This window comes from Stylophora pistillata, chromosome 7, assembly GCF_964205215.1.
Source record: "Stylophora pistillata chromosome 7, jaStyPist1.2, whole genome shotgun sequence".
Lineage (NCBI taxonomy): Eukaryota > Metazoa > Cnidaria > Anthozoa > Scleractinia > Pocilloporidae > Stylophora > Stylophora pistillata.
In genome coordinates this window covers 2,174,508-2,187,932 of record NC_142525.1, presented here as the reverse complement: position 1 = coordinate 2,187,932, position 13,425 = coordinate 2,174,508, and the positions used below count along the sequence as shown (strand labels likewise).

The window sequence follows — 13,425 nt, the reverse complement described above, 5'->3', positions numbered from 1 at the left end:
CCCAATTCTTTTTAGAGCATTCAATCATAAAATTGTAGACAAATGGAATTAAACTGAATTTTCTTTTAAAGCTTTCAGATTTGAAATCAATTTTCACAATAACTGTGGGTTATCTTATCCCACCTTTGAACAACCTGGCCCTTGAGTACATCTCTCCTTCAATTCCCTTTTCCTCATTAGAGAAGACTGCCAAACCCTAACAATTAAGAATTGTAACTTTTCAAGGCTTCAGAAGTGATGATAGGATGTTATTAAAATGAAGAATGGGAAATGGGAAATAAGAAACTGAGATGGGAAAAGGGAAAATGACATGGCAAATTGAAAATGTGAAATGGATTGTTTGAAAATTAATTGTTTATAATGCAGAATATATATTTTCAGTAGTGATTATCGATATCCCCATAACCTGTTCTAATAACATCCTGACACAGACTGTGTTTCTGACACTTGCTCAAAAATTAAGCACTAGGGCAAATATCAGCGAAGGTTGTCGGAGCCACTATATTTCGTTCATTCTAGTCACCAGCTCCTGGTGTCCTGCAACGGAAAATTTCCAGGAAAACACTTCAAAGCTTCCTACTTCACCAGCAGTAAATAACAGGGTTGACAAGGGAAGCTAACAAAACTACACACAGTGCACAGCCTACCATAAAAACATTCACTGCTGCTGCACCAGGTTCTTTCCAGCTGGATGTTAGGATAACAACCCCAGCCAATATTGTCGTCAGGTAGGTCAGAAAGGACGCTAATAAAATGACCACTATCACCTTGGTAGCCCTCTTTTCTTTATTTATTTGCTTAACTTCTTCTCTTCTTGTGATAGTGTCTCTGACTTAATTCTTTTATTCTGACCCTGTAACTCAAAAAACAAAAAAAAGAATTTGTGTAAACCAAAGTAACTACAGAGACCATCTTAATGAACAGTGAAATGCTATGCCAGATAACCGCATAGAAGAAGAAAATTTCTGTCTTTGGTGGCTGTTGAAATAATTTTTTGAATACTCACATTCACAAGTATTGCAAAGAACAAGGGAAAACAAACCTAGTTCCCAGGGTATTCTCTCACACTCCTTGAGTAGGGAATAGAGAGAACCCTGAGAATGACCACAGGATATTGTCCGCATCAGTGATAATTATGCTATTTTGAATCAGTTACCGACCTACTGAGACACTCTGTGATGTGAGTGGTGTCTGTACTGTCGATAGGATCACACAGAGGAGACACAACAGGGTGAGCTTGATTTGCCACATACTACTTAATGTCTGTGGTTTAAAGACGTTAGGGAAAAAGGCCTCGATCATAACAAAATTTTGTTGTGAAATTATACTTATCGAAGCCAAGATGCATTCTCTGCCGGACTGACATAAAGGGATCATGCGGAAGTACGGGTGTTACATATGAGTTGGTTTGCCGTGCTTGTAAATCAAAATATGTAGGAGAGACGTCCAGAAGTGCGGATACTCGTGGTAGAGAACACTTCCATCCTTTAGAACGGCGAGAAGAGAGCTCTGTTCTGTGGAGACATTGTTGTGAAAGGTATGATGGAAATGAAGTGGGCTTTGTAATGAATGTAATGAGGGTTTTTCGTGACGATGCAATGTTGAGGCAGATAACGGAATCTGTACTGATAAATAAGGTCGAAGAGGGAAAGTTAATCAATTCCAAAAGCGAGTGGAATTATGTCAACGTCCCTAGGGCAGTTATGGCAATGTGACAGTTCTAGAGACCTGGTTCCCAGCAGCTACTTTTCGTGCGTTACTACACGACGTGCGCGTTTTTTCAAAAGTTTTTCAAAGTTTTAGTTTTTGTTTGTCATCAACTGACGAGGTCATAGACGAAACTAGTTTTGAAGTTTTCGCAGTAGTGTGTTAGTTGGAGTTTGTTCACATGGTTTATATGGCATAAAAAAATTTGTTACTTGATTAATAATATACATGAAAAAGTTACTCAGTTCTGATTGGTTAAGATAAATGCAGTTTTCAGGTAATTTAGCATAGAAGAAAGTTAATTAAGTGCAAAGAGGGTAACAAACCAGACATTCTGATAGTGGTCAATAATCAAAGAAACTCAGAATTACCAAACTCACTGAACAATTCCTTGAACTGTTTGGCTGGACTCTGAGCTTTTTTGTGCCTTGCAGATGTAAAAATTTCATTTTGTCTTATTGTTTTGATCGTATGCGGTTGTTTTGACCGAATGCTCAATGTCACTTGCAGGGTTTGAATAAATGATTTTTGCACATGATGTGTACACTTTTCTTCTGCATAATTACGATAAGCTACGTTGTATTTTTTCACGTATATTATTAATACATAATCACATGATTTTTCTCGACCAATTTGGAATAAATAAGCACTGGTAAATTTTTTCAAAGACCACAAATTGCACTTGCCCTATGGGCTCATGCAATTTTGTTAGTCCTTGAATATATTCCTCATGGTTATTTATCCAAATTGCACTTGAAATCATGTGATCATATGTACAAATAAAATACGCAGATACCCTATTTTATTGGCTGTAAGCCGAGCCTGGCTATAAGCCGAGACCCTAAACTTTTCACTCTTAAACTTAATACGATTGTCTTCAAATATAAACACAAAACATTCATCTACAAGCTGAGACCCAGTTCTTAAAACGTATAAGAGCTCATTTTAAAATCGTTAAAATGAAATGAAAGAATGGGTTAATTATCCAACGGCACATATATAGCGTGCGACCAATGTTCACTCATAAAAAACCCACAAAAAAGGAAGTAATTAATGGCAAACAGGTGACCAAAAAGACTGACCCAAATTGTCCAATTTCTACAATGCCTTTGCAATCATTGAGCTTCAGCCATCGGGGACTACACAACTATTTCTTTCACCGTAATTTTCTTCGCATATGGTACTGATGTTGGAGAATGAATATTTGGATAGCAATAAAAGAAAGACCAACAACCATTCAACGATAAAATTTTGCCACTTCTTCAATGTTTGCCTATCAAAGGATACTGATTTTCAGTGAATCAGACTCACACAATTCATCAGGATGGTTGGCCTGTTGAGTGACAGCCAACAACGAGCCATCCTAAGATCAAAATGAAAAATGGTAAATAAAACAAATAAAAAGAACTCTCAAATACCTATACTTTACAACACTCTAAGGAAAAACGCTCAAATAACCACATCTTGGTAGGAGTCTATTCTCAAAGAATGATAGCAAATAATTGATTTACTCAATCAGTTTTTGCAGATAAGATGGTTTATGCAAGAAACTGGATGATGTCAAACATTACAGGCAAAACTGAATGATGTGGTCTTCATGATGTTCATTTGTTGGCGCCTTGGATCAGGAACATTACTATGCTATTGTACTCTGTCTTCTAAGAAACCAAAACTTTTTGTCAAGCTGGGAGGATTAGGAAAGTATAATTTCATAAGCTGGGTTTGGTTTCTTTTTATTATTAGATTTGCCAAGAAAAGATTCTTGAGTAAAGGTCACGAGAAATAGAACCTAAATTATTTTAATTGTGAAACTGAGGTAATACATAATGCTCTTTATTCAAGGCTCTCCTTCCATTTTGTAACAATTCTATGTAAGACTAACACACCATTGAGTCAGGGAGGTTACTAAAACCATAGGCAGCAGAGCAGGGGCTCCTTCAAACAAAACTTTGGGGGGACACAGCTCACATCCCCACGTTTTTGTGCCGAAAATATTGCTAGCACAGCATAAAAAATGGTAACATTTTCATTCTTGTGATCTTTTCAAAAACCTTTATACAAGCATTGTGAAACTTCTTTTGAACAGCTTCCACCTGTTTAGAGAAGCTTATCAACTGCAGAAATTTGCTTCGTGTCTAGGAAATTAGACACTATTATTTTGATACCGTACTATCAAATTTTCTTTACTATTTCGCAACTAAGCTCAAAATTTACCATCTTCCCAAATCTATTGATTAAATCAATATTTCAATTACTTATAACTTTAGGTAGCATAAATAGTTTTTTTGCATAAGTTTGTCATAAAAATTCTTTCTGTTACACTCGGATCAAGATGAGATTTAATTTTTTTTAAAATATATGCTTTCTTTTCTGCGCAATTTAAACTTGATAACTGAACAGGTACAAATATCTTTTAAAAAACTATTTCCATTTTGTATATTTTTAAGGTGTCTTAATGACATGACAAATCAAGATTAACCTTGAATGCAATCAAGTACTGAAACAAAGTAGAGCACAGCCCAGGAATTTTTTCTTAGGAATTTCTAAGAAATTGATTTAGGTTAGTTCTTAACTCTTATTGTAATGCACATTTAAGCACATCCATATGGAATTTGTGTTAGAGCGTAAACATAATGGAAACATGTGACTTGTTACGTGGCAACATCCGGGACAGTTAGAAGAGAGTTGTTCTTGTAATTTTTGAAAAACAAAAAACAAGAAATATATTCTTCTAGAAGCATTAGTTGTTAAGAGTTCTTTGTGGTTCTTGGAGTACGGGTAACAATTTAGCACCCCTGGTGGGACCGACTGGGGATCACAAGTTTGGAGAATAACTCTTGGATTTACTTGAAGCTGAATACTTGGATTTGGAGCGGAGAATTCAGGCGAGTGACAAGCGAGCGAGCTAAGACGATCATGTGGAATTGTGAAAGGAGTTAGCAGTCAGACTCCAACGGTAAGAGTGCATCAGTTGAATTCTAGTGGCAGATGAGATAATTCCACTGTGGAGTCGATAAGACAGATAGTTTGACTCGTTCGATTTGAATATCTACACTTTGAACTACTACACGTTTGTAATTTGGAGCTCGCTGCATTGTATGGCGTTTCGATAGTATGGAGCAATTGCAATTGCAAGTAGAAGCGCTACTGTTTGATCAAGATGAGGGCAGCCTAGCTGAAATGATAGATCTATGAGGAATCGAGGGCGATGTAACAGGGAAAACTAAACTGCAGAGGAAAAAAATTATCAGGAGAGAAGTTGACATTAAAATGGAAAGTGATGAAAAGGTCGCACGCACATGTCTGGAACAATTACTCGCTTACGTTCAAGGAACTGTACCTCCTCTGGAACAAACGGAGGAGAAAGGGGCAAAAAAGTAGCTGCTGGAGTAAAGAGCGAACAAACGGGCGCCCAGGGAAAGTTCAACAAAGAACAAGTTGAATAAGGGGCAGAGGATATTCTGCCTCAAATGGCGAAAACAAAAGCGGTCTCCTCGCTACTCCGCAGAGAATATAAACTTTCGGGAAAGATTGGCGAAGCAGGACAGACGGAAAAATTGACCTTTATGTCCTTAATGCATCAAATAGACTCTGGTCTTAAACGTGGTTTTAAAGAAAGTGAAATTGTGGATGCCGTGATTTGTGCGATATCGCCCCATAGTAGTCTTAGAAGTTATGTGGAAACCTTAAGTGACCTCTCCCTCTCAAAATTAAGGAGAATTCTCCATGTCCACTACCGGGAGAAAGCTGCATCTGTGGTGTATCAACAGCTCGCAACCGTATGCCAACAAAGCAATGAGTCACCGCAGCAATTCCTACTCCGTGCTTTGGACCTGCGTAACAAGGTAAAATTTGCCAGTCAGGAATCGGATTGTGAGTTTAATTATGGCCTCTCCCTGATCCAGAAGAGATTTGTAAAATCCTTCAAAACTGGTCTACGTGATGATATCTTATCATCCAACTTAAGAACCACCCCTCGTACCCCAAGGCTAACTGATGAAGAACTTATGAAACAAGTTAATGAACTAGCTTCACAGCAAGATTAGCGAACCACAAAATTGGCCACTGAACACCAAAAAAGGGCCAAAGTAAACGCTTGCGATGTCCCCAGGGAGAGAGGAGAACAGAGAGCCAGGAACCCACGTTCAGACGAGAGCCAACAGATTCTTTATGAAATCCAGCAGATGAAATCAGAAATTAACGCCCTCAAAGGTAGAGTTACTGCCCAAAGCGGTCAGGTGGCAGAACCAAACTGGGGCCGATCCCCTTACAGAGACCATAAAGGTGGTTACCAGCCAAAGAACCCAAGCTGGGGATGTCAAAGCTGTAAAGAGCGTGGGAGAGGGGAGAAATGTGACCATTGTTTCGCTTGTGGTATCTCTGGACATGTAGCTCGTGAGTGTACTAGAAGAAGGAATCAGGCTAGTCGTCTGGGAAACGACCAGCGACTATTCAGGTGGGACACAGAATAGTCGACAGTAACAGATACAAGTCCCATCGATGTAATGGCTGTGGCCAAGTTCAGTTGGAGAGGGTAAAGTTGTTACAATGTTCAGACTGTGAAATGGTGAAATACTGTAGTCAGGATTGTAAAAAGAAACACTGGCCAGACCACAAAATGTTATGTATGGCGATTTCACACCTGTCAAACAAAGCGGAGCCAAAGACCCTGGACCCCAGCGATGCTACCTTTGTTAGTTATCTGACACCACGACAGCATGCCAGAGTGGTAGGATTAGTGGGGAAAAGATGCGCTGTTAAAAAAGAAATCAGTGGTTATTCAGTAGATGTACTGTGGGACACTGGGGCCCAGGTTTCGATAATAACCAACGACTTCCTGAGGAGGAATTTGCCTGGTGTTGCTGTTAAAGATATTTCGGAATTACTGAACATTGAACTGAACTTGACTGCTGCTAACGGTAGCGAGATGCCATTCGTTGGATGGGTGGAGCTAAACTTCAGACTGCCGTCTTACAAACATGATTTGAAAGTTCCATTTCTAGTTACGGAACAACATTTGGACTCACCGTTGATTGGGTTTAATGTTGTAGAAGAAATTATTAGAGATAGAAATGGGGAGGCGGTGTTGTCCCAAGCTGTCATCTCCAGCTTCTTTGACCTTGACAGCCAGACGGCTCCGGTGTTTGTGAATTTTATCAAGAATCTTAATCAGGAGGAACTTTGCTTCGTTCGAACTAGGAAGCGTGACACTTCTATACCACCAAAGCAGAGTAAAAAAAGTCACCTGCAGAGTAAACACGGGACCAGTGGGAAGACCTACGCCAGTGCTGTTTGAACCTGATGAGACCCATCCATGGCCGAATGCTTTGGAGGTCTCCAAGACCCTGCTGACTGTAAAGAAAGGAAAATCAAGTCAAGTGGACATTGACATCACCAACAACACCAGCCATGAGATCTTACTTCGGGGACGGACCCTACTTGGCCGACTCTAACTTGTCCAGGCGGTGACACCAGTTGAAGTGAAGGCAAAAGAGCCTGATAGTAGTGCCAGCAACACCCAAACGAAGGGGGTATAGTTATCAGGGAGTACAGAGCCAGCCCAAACAGTTGATGAAAGGTTAGGGGGGATTCCGATGGGGATTCCATCGCATATCCGGGACACAGACCTGGAGGGTCTGACACCAGGTCAGAAAGAGATGGCTGTAAATTTGCTCACGGAGGAGGCTGATTCTTTTGCTAAAGATGATAGTGATGTTGGATGCATCCCTGACCTTGAACTTGCCCTTGATCTAGAGGACCAGACACCTGTACAGAAGAACTATGTAGCAGTACCTAAACCACTCTACCCAGAGGTCAAGGCCTACATTGAAGATTTGTTAAACCGTAATTTTATAAAGAAATCATCATCCTCATACAGCTCTTCGGTCATGTGTGTGAGAAAAAAGGACCAAAGCTTACGGGCTGTACGTGGATTTCAGAGCACTAAACAAGAAGACTCGACCTGACCGCCACCCGATACCCTGAATACAAGAGATGCTGGATAACCTCAGTGGCAACTCATGGTTCTCTGTTCTTGACCAGGGAAAAGCTTACCATCAAGGGCTTATGAGTCCAAATAGTCAGCCTTTGACGGCTTTCATTACCCCATTGGGTTTGTATGAGTGGGTCCGGATACCATTTGGTCTTTCCTGCGTGCCTGGAGCGTTCTAACGCTTTATGGAGAATTGTTTGGGAGACTTGAGAGACACTGTTTGTGTACCCTACCTGGATGATATTATCATATTCAGTGCCATCTTTGAAGATCACATCGAAAACACACGCAAGGTTCTTCGATGACTAAAAGAATAGGGGGTCAAACTAATATCGATGACTAAAAGAATAGGGGGTCAAACTGAGACCTCGAAAATGTAAATTGTTTAAGAGAGAGGTGACATTCCTCGGACAAATTGTGTCAGAAGAGGGCTACAAGCTAGATCCATGCAGTATTAAGCCTGTCCTTGCACTCAGAAACTCGCCTTCAAAGACAGTTAGTGAAGTGCGCAGACTTATGGGTTTCCTGAACTATTACCGGCGATATGTTAAAGACTTTTCTAGAATCGCCAAGCCGATCTATGATCTGGTGAAGACACCTAGTCGTTCTCCACAGCAAGTTCAGCTGGACAAATCTGGGAAGGACTGCAGTAACAATGGCCAATTACCGGCAAACACTCGGTGGATTGGAGTGACATTAATCAATCTACCTTGCAGACTCTTATCGACTCGATCACAAGTGCTCCGGTAATGGCGTATCCTGACTTTCACAAACTGTTTGTCCTCCATACAGAATGTTTGTCCTCCATCTCTACTACGCACCAAGTTTTAAAGTGTTCACCGATAACAATCCACTCACCTATGTCTTATCCTCTGCAAAACTGAATGTCACCGGTTTGCGCTGGATTGGAGAGTTAGCTGATTTCAATTTTACCATACACTATCGCCCAGGAAAAGCCAACATTGATGCCGACGCTTTATCTCGAATTCCTTCTGAGGACACAGGTTACCCAGAAATAGTACCACAGGAGGTCATTCAGGCTGTTGCCATTTCGGCAAAATCTCAAGACCAAGGACAAGTGAACTGGGTGTCTGCCCTTACAGGAGACCACGCTGTCTTAACGACTGACCCATTTAGAAGTGAAAAATTAACAGGACCAAGAATAGACCTCAAGCACACACAAACCACTGACCAGGTTGTTTGTCAAGTGAGGGATTTAATCAAGCGTGGCCAACGACCACCAACAGCTGAGAGAAAACGTGAGTTGCCTGAGACGCAACTCCTCCTGCATGAATGGGATAAACTATCCCTTGATTAGGATGGCATACTTAGCCGCCGTAAAGGAACTAGGACTCAAGTTATTGTACCCAGACAGCTTCGTTCACGCATTCTCAAGGAACTCCACAAAAACATGGGTCATCTAGGGGTGGACCGCATGCTAGACCTCGCTAGAGAGCGCTTCTATTGGCCCCACATGCAGCGAGATATTGAATATCATATTGGACATGTCTGTCAATGCGTTAAACAAAAAGCCCCCTCGCTTAAGACTAGAGCCCCACTAAATCCCATTGTGACTACCTCGCCTTTTGAGCTGGTCACCATTGACTTCCTTCATTTGGAGAAGAGTAGAGGAGGGTACGAATATATTTTCGTTGTGATAGACCATTTTACACGCTACGCACAGGCTTACGCCACGAGAAACAGGTCAGCTAAGACAGTTGCCCAGAAACTCTACAATGATTCTATTCTCCAGTTTGGTTTTCCGTTCAGAATTCACCATGATCAAGGAGGAGAATTTGAATATAACCTTCATCAAGAGTTCTAGAAGCTGTGCGGTGTGGAACATTCTCGCACTACCCCCTTTCATCCCCGGGGGAACGGTCAAGTTGAGCGCTTCAACCGGACACTCTTGGGAATGCTCCGTACCTTGCCAGAGACCCAGAAATCACGTTGGGCAGAACACTTGAACCATGTGGTACACGCTTAAAACTGCACGAAACACGAATCAACTGGCTACTCACCGTTCTTCCTTGTCTTCGGCTGCCATCCCCGTTTGCCGGTAGACTTAATGTTTGGAGCTGAAGATGAAACCAACCATGTGAATGATTCACAATATGTCGAAAAGTGGCGCACAGCCATGACAGAGGCCTACAAATTGGCAGGCAAGAAGTCCAGTGAAGCAGGCACACGTGCCAAACAACCTTATGACCGTTTTCTACGAAGTTCGATATTGCTGCCTGGTGATAGAGTTCTTGTACACAATCTAAGAGAACGGGGCGGACCGGGGAAGCTGCGCTCGCATTGGGAGGATCAGATTCACAAAGTCGTTAGCTGCAAGGGAGAAGATAGCCCTGTGTATGAAGTCAAGCCTGAGACTGGCCTCGGGAGGAACAGAATCCTACGTAGGAATTTGCTATTGCCATGCAATAATCTTCCCATTAACATCCCAAACGGAGTTAGTCAGAGGAGAGAAGGAAGGACCGAGAAAGATAAGCGTAGCACTGCTTGTCAGATACCTGTACCACAGGCCGAAGAACTGGAAGATGGCACCTGTAGTAATGATGAATATACAATCACCCCAGGGAACCCTTACACCGGGCAGTTCATAGACGAGGCGGTTACTGAGGAGCTCGCTAAATCATCAGTTGAAGAGAAACAGCCTAGGCCGACACAGTCAGAGGATGCAATATCGGACCACGCCCATCCAGGGAAAGTAATCAGCGATCGAACTGTTTTGGAAGAGACAGAAGAAAGCGGCTTAGAGAATGGAAAGGGCCAAGATCCCCTAGCCCAGGATAACAACAGCCCACCAGACAGTCCAGAACTGGAACCTAGGCTTAAGCGACAGAGACATCCACCAACAATTCTGACATACAACACACTTAGCAATCCCACGTATGAGACCCAAGCTGCTGTACACGACATATCCGCTGCCAGTTTTTCTGGAACTCAATTACCCCAGTGTGGTACTCCGAATCTTCAGTGGAGAACAGGTTTGCCAACTGTAAAACAGTTTCAGCTACCCCCGTAGTCACCTTTGTCCCAGTATCCAGTAATCTTTGGCTACCCGGGAGCGTACCTGCAGTATCCACCCCTGCCTCCACCTCCACCTCAGGATCCTATTATTTTACAAGATGTGTGTAACCTTATACATACATACATACATACATACACTTTATTGATGCTCCCTAAGTGGGCTTTTCAGCTCAATAGAATAAAAAAAAAAAAATACAAATATTTAAATTAATTGAGAATGTAAATACAATAATATCATAATTACAAAATATATATCAATAATATAATATGATATATCAACTTAATAAAACATTAGCAAGATGACGTCTAAAATTCCTGGGGCATTTTAAGGACTTAATGTTATCATTCAAGGAGTTCCAGAGTTTGGCTCCTCTGAAAGCAAAGGAGCGCTGCCCTGTTGACAGGCGACATAAAGGTATATCCAAAGCACCAGATGATCGAGTTTGTCTATTATGGACTTGAGAACGTGATTTAAACATATCAGCAAGATAGTCTGGAACAAGCTTGTTAATACATTTGTGCATCATAGTAGCGTCATTTAGAATGAGTTTCTCTCTAATAGGAAGCCATTTCAACGATCGCAACCCATCCGAAATATGGTCATACTTTCTTAGTCCCAGAATAATTCGCCCAGCAAAGTTTTGGACTTTTTGTAACTTGTCAATATTGCTGCTGCTGGTATTACTCCAGACAGTTGAACAATATTGGAGTTTACTGAAGACAAATGAATTTATTACTAACAGAAGTGTTTTCCTATCCAGGAGGTGCTTGATTCTGTTAATTTGGTACAATTTAAAAAGGCATTTAGAGGCAATCTCAGTGATATGTTGGTTATAACTGAGGTGTGTGTCGAGAAGAACACCCAAGTCCTTAATGACAGGCACAGGTGTTATTTCCTTGTCAAAAAGTGTTATACTGAATGATGACAGTTTCTTTAAAAGTTGTGGTACTCCAACAGCTAGAACCTTAGTTTTGTCCGGATTAATCAAAAGAGAGTTTTTACAGCACCACTGAGATATTCTCGTAGCATTCGTAGTATTCTTCAGTAGCACTCCCCTTTACGGGCGTGAAACCTATTCATCTGTGCTTTTTGCGTATGCCTATTTAGGTGCAAGTGTCAGGGATGACACTTTTCTTTGGGGGAGAAGTTTGTTAGAGCAGGAACGTAATGGAAACATGTGACTTGTTACGTGGCAACATCCGGGACAGTTAGAAGAGAGTTGTTGTTGTAATTTTTGAAAAACAAAAAACAAGAAATATAGTCTTCTAGAAGCGTTAATTATTAAGAATTCTTTGTGGTTCTTGGAGTATGGTTAACATTTGCTCAGTACAAATGCTGTATTTAGTAATTCCTAGAAATTACTCGAAATAAGAGGTGTGAATGTTCATGGTAAGTTCAAACAGGAATTCAATTCCTAACTGCAAAAACTCTACTTCTAAAAACCAAGAAATTCCCCAAAATTCCATGTTTATAGCCAACAGGACTTGGAATTCTTAGAAATTCCTAGGATTTCCAACTCAGAGCACTAATCACTTCCCTGAAAGACTGTAAATCTAAAAACTTGCCGGAAATTCCGGGAATATTTAAGAATTATTAGGAATTTGAGGAAAACTTCGGGGCAACTACTAAAAAATAAATACGTGCATCAACTCCTGACTAAAAAATTCAAACAGTCAATGAAATTTATTTATGTGCTTAATTTAGGTTTACACGTAAATTACTTTCAATTGTATATTAAAATCAACATGTAGTAATATTAGGATGAAATTTGATTTCTTTTACTTTTCTTGAAAATTTAATAAAAATTATCCTCAAATAGTCAAATAGTCCTAATGAATCATAAACTATGTTTATTGCAATAAATACTATCAGTCCAAAATTAGTCTTTAAATTAATCATTTAATTTGGAATGATACTACAAATAGTATTTAACTCTTTCCTCACAGAGTCAGGGTTTCATTTAATTTTATGCGGTTGTAACTTCTTTGCATAAAACTCTTGTGTGCTAAAATTCAAATGTAAGCTGTCAAGCAGCATTTTCATGTTATACTGTTTATTTTTGTTGATTCTGCAAAATTAAATTCAAAGATTTCTACTCAATTTTGACTTAACACTCTGGAGTGAAGGGCTTAATTACAATTAAGTAATTAATATTTGAATGAAAATCTTCTTGTAACTGTAACAATAAATTGTAATGAAGTTATCCTAAACTGCAGACTAAGCAGCTGTTTGTCTTTTTTCGCTGAGCTCGCAGCGTATCAAACGTGACTAAAATAATCCTGAAACCTTTAGCTTACTGATGTATTTGTTACATTATAAAGCGTACGCTTTAGAAAATGTGACATGCAAGTGACCGATTCGATTCTACCGAATATTGCAATTTTTACTCACCACAAACTTTCAAAATCGAAGCTTTATAAATTGCCGCTCGACCCTTGTACCGGCCAGTTGACAAGTGAACTGTTGTCCCTTCTTTTAACTGCACGGCGCCAACGACTTGCCTTTCATTTACAGCACTCACGCTATTCTCTTTTTCCCATTGAAAAAAGGTAAAACCCATCTTTAGAGTTGTTAAGCAAAACAGTTGATAAAAGAATTTAAACGCACCAGCGAACCAACGATGAGCGCCATTTGTTTGTTTCTGATCAAGAGTAGCTTGTAAATAGAATCCGCTGGCTTGCCCGATTGC

General features: G+C 40.4%; 1 protein-coding gene and 1 long non-coding RNA gene across 13 annotated transcripts in view; one reads left to right on the top strand and one right to left on the bottom strand.

The window, feature by feature from the left end:
* LOC148726124 (uncharacterized) overlaps window positions 1-13,421 on the bottom strand; it is a 40,837-nt gene extending 27,416 nt beyond the window's left edge. For 2 of the 7 annotated variants that reach the window (XR_015989264.1, XR_015989265.1), the window contains exons 1-4: window positions 2,995-3,031; window positions 1,161-1,263; window positions 648-853; window positions 124-196 (exon numbers count right to left, since the gene is read on the bottom strand). This is a non-coding gene — a long non-coding RNA (uncharacterized LOC148726124). Of the gene's footprint in view, window positions 1-123; window positions 197-336; window positions 854-1,160; window positions 1,515-2,789; window positions 3,071-13,127 lie in introns of those variants that run through there. The other 5 variants (XR_015989261.1, XR_015989260.1, XR_015989262.1 and 2 more) reach the window with 5 other exon arrangements.
* Window positions 1-13,425, top strand: part of LOC148726120 (DNA polymerase alpha catalytic subunit-like) — a 121,773-nt gene that overhangs the window by 28,924 nt on the left and 79,424 nt on the right. The gene's annotated exons all lie outside the window — the stretch shown is intronic.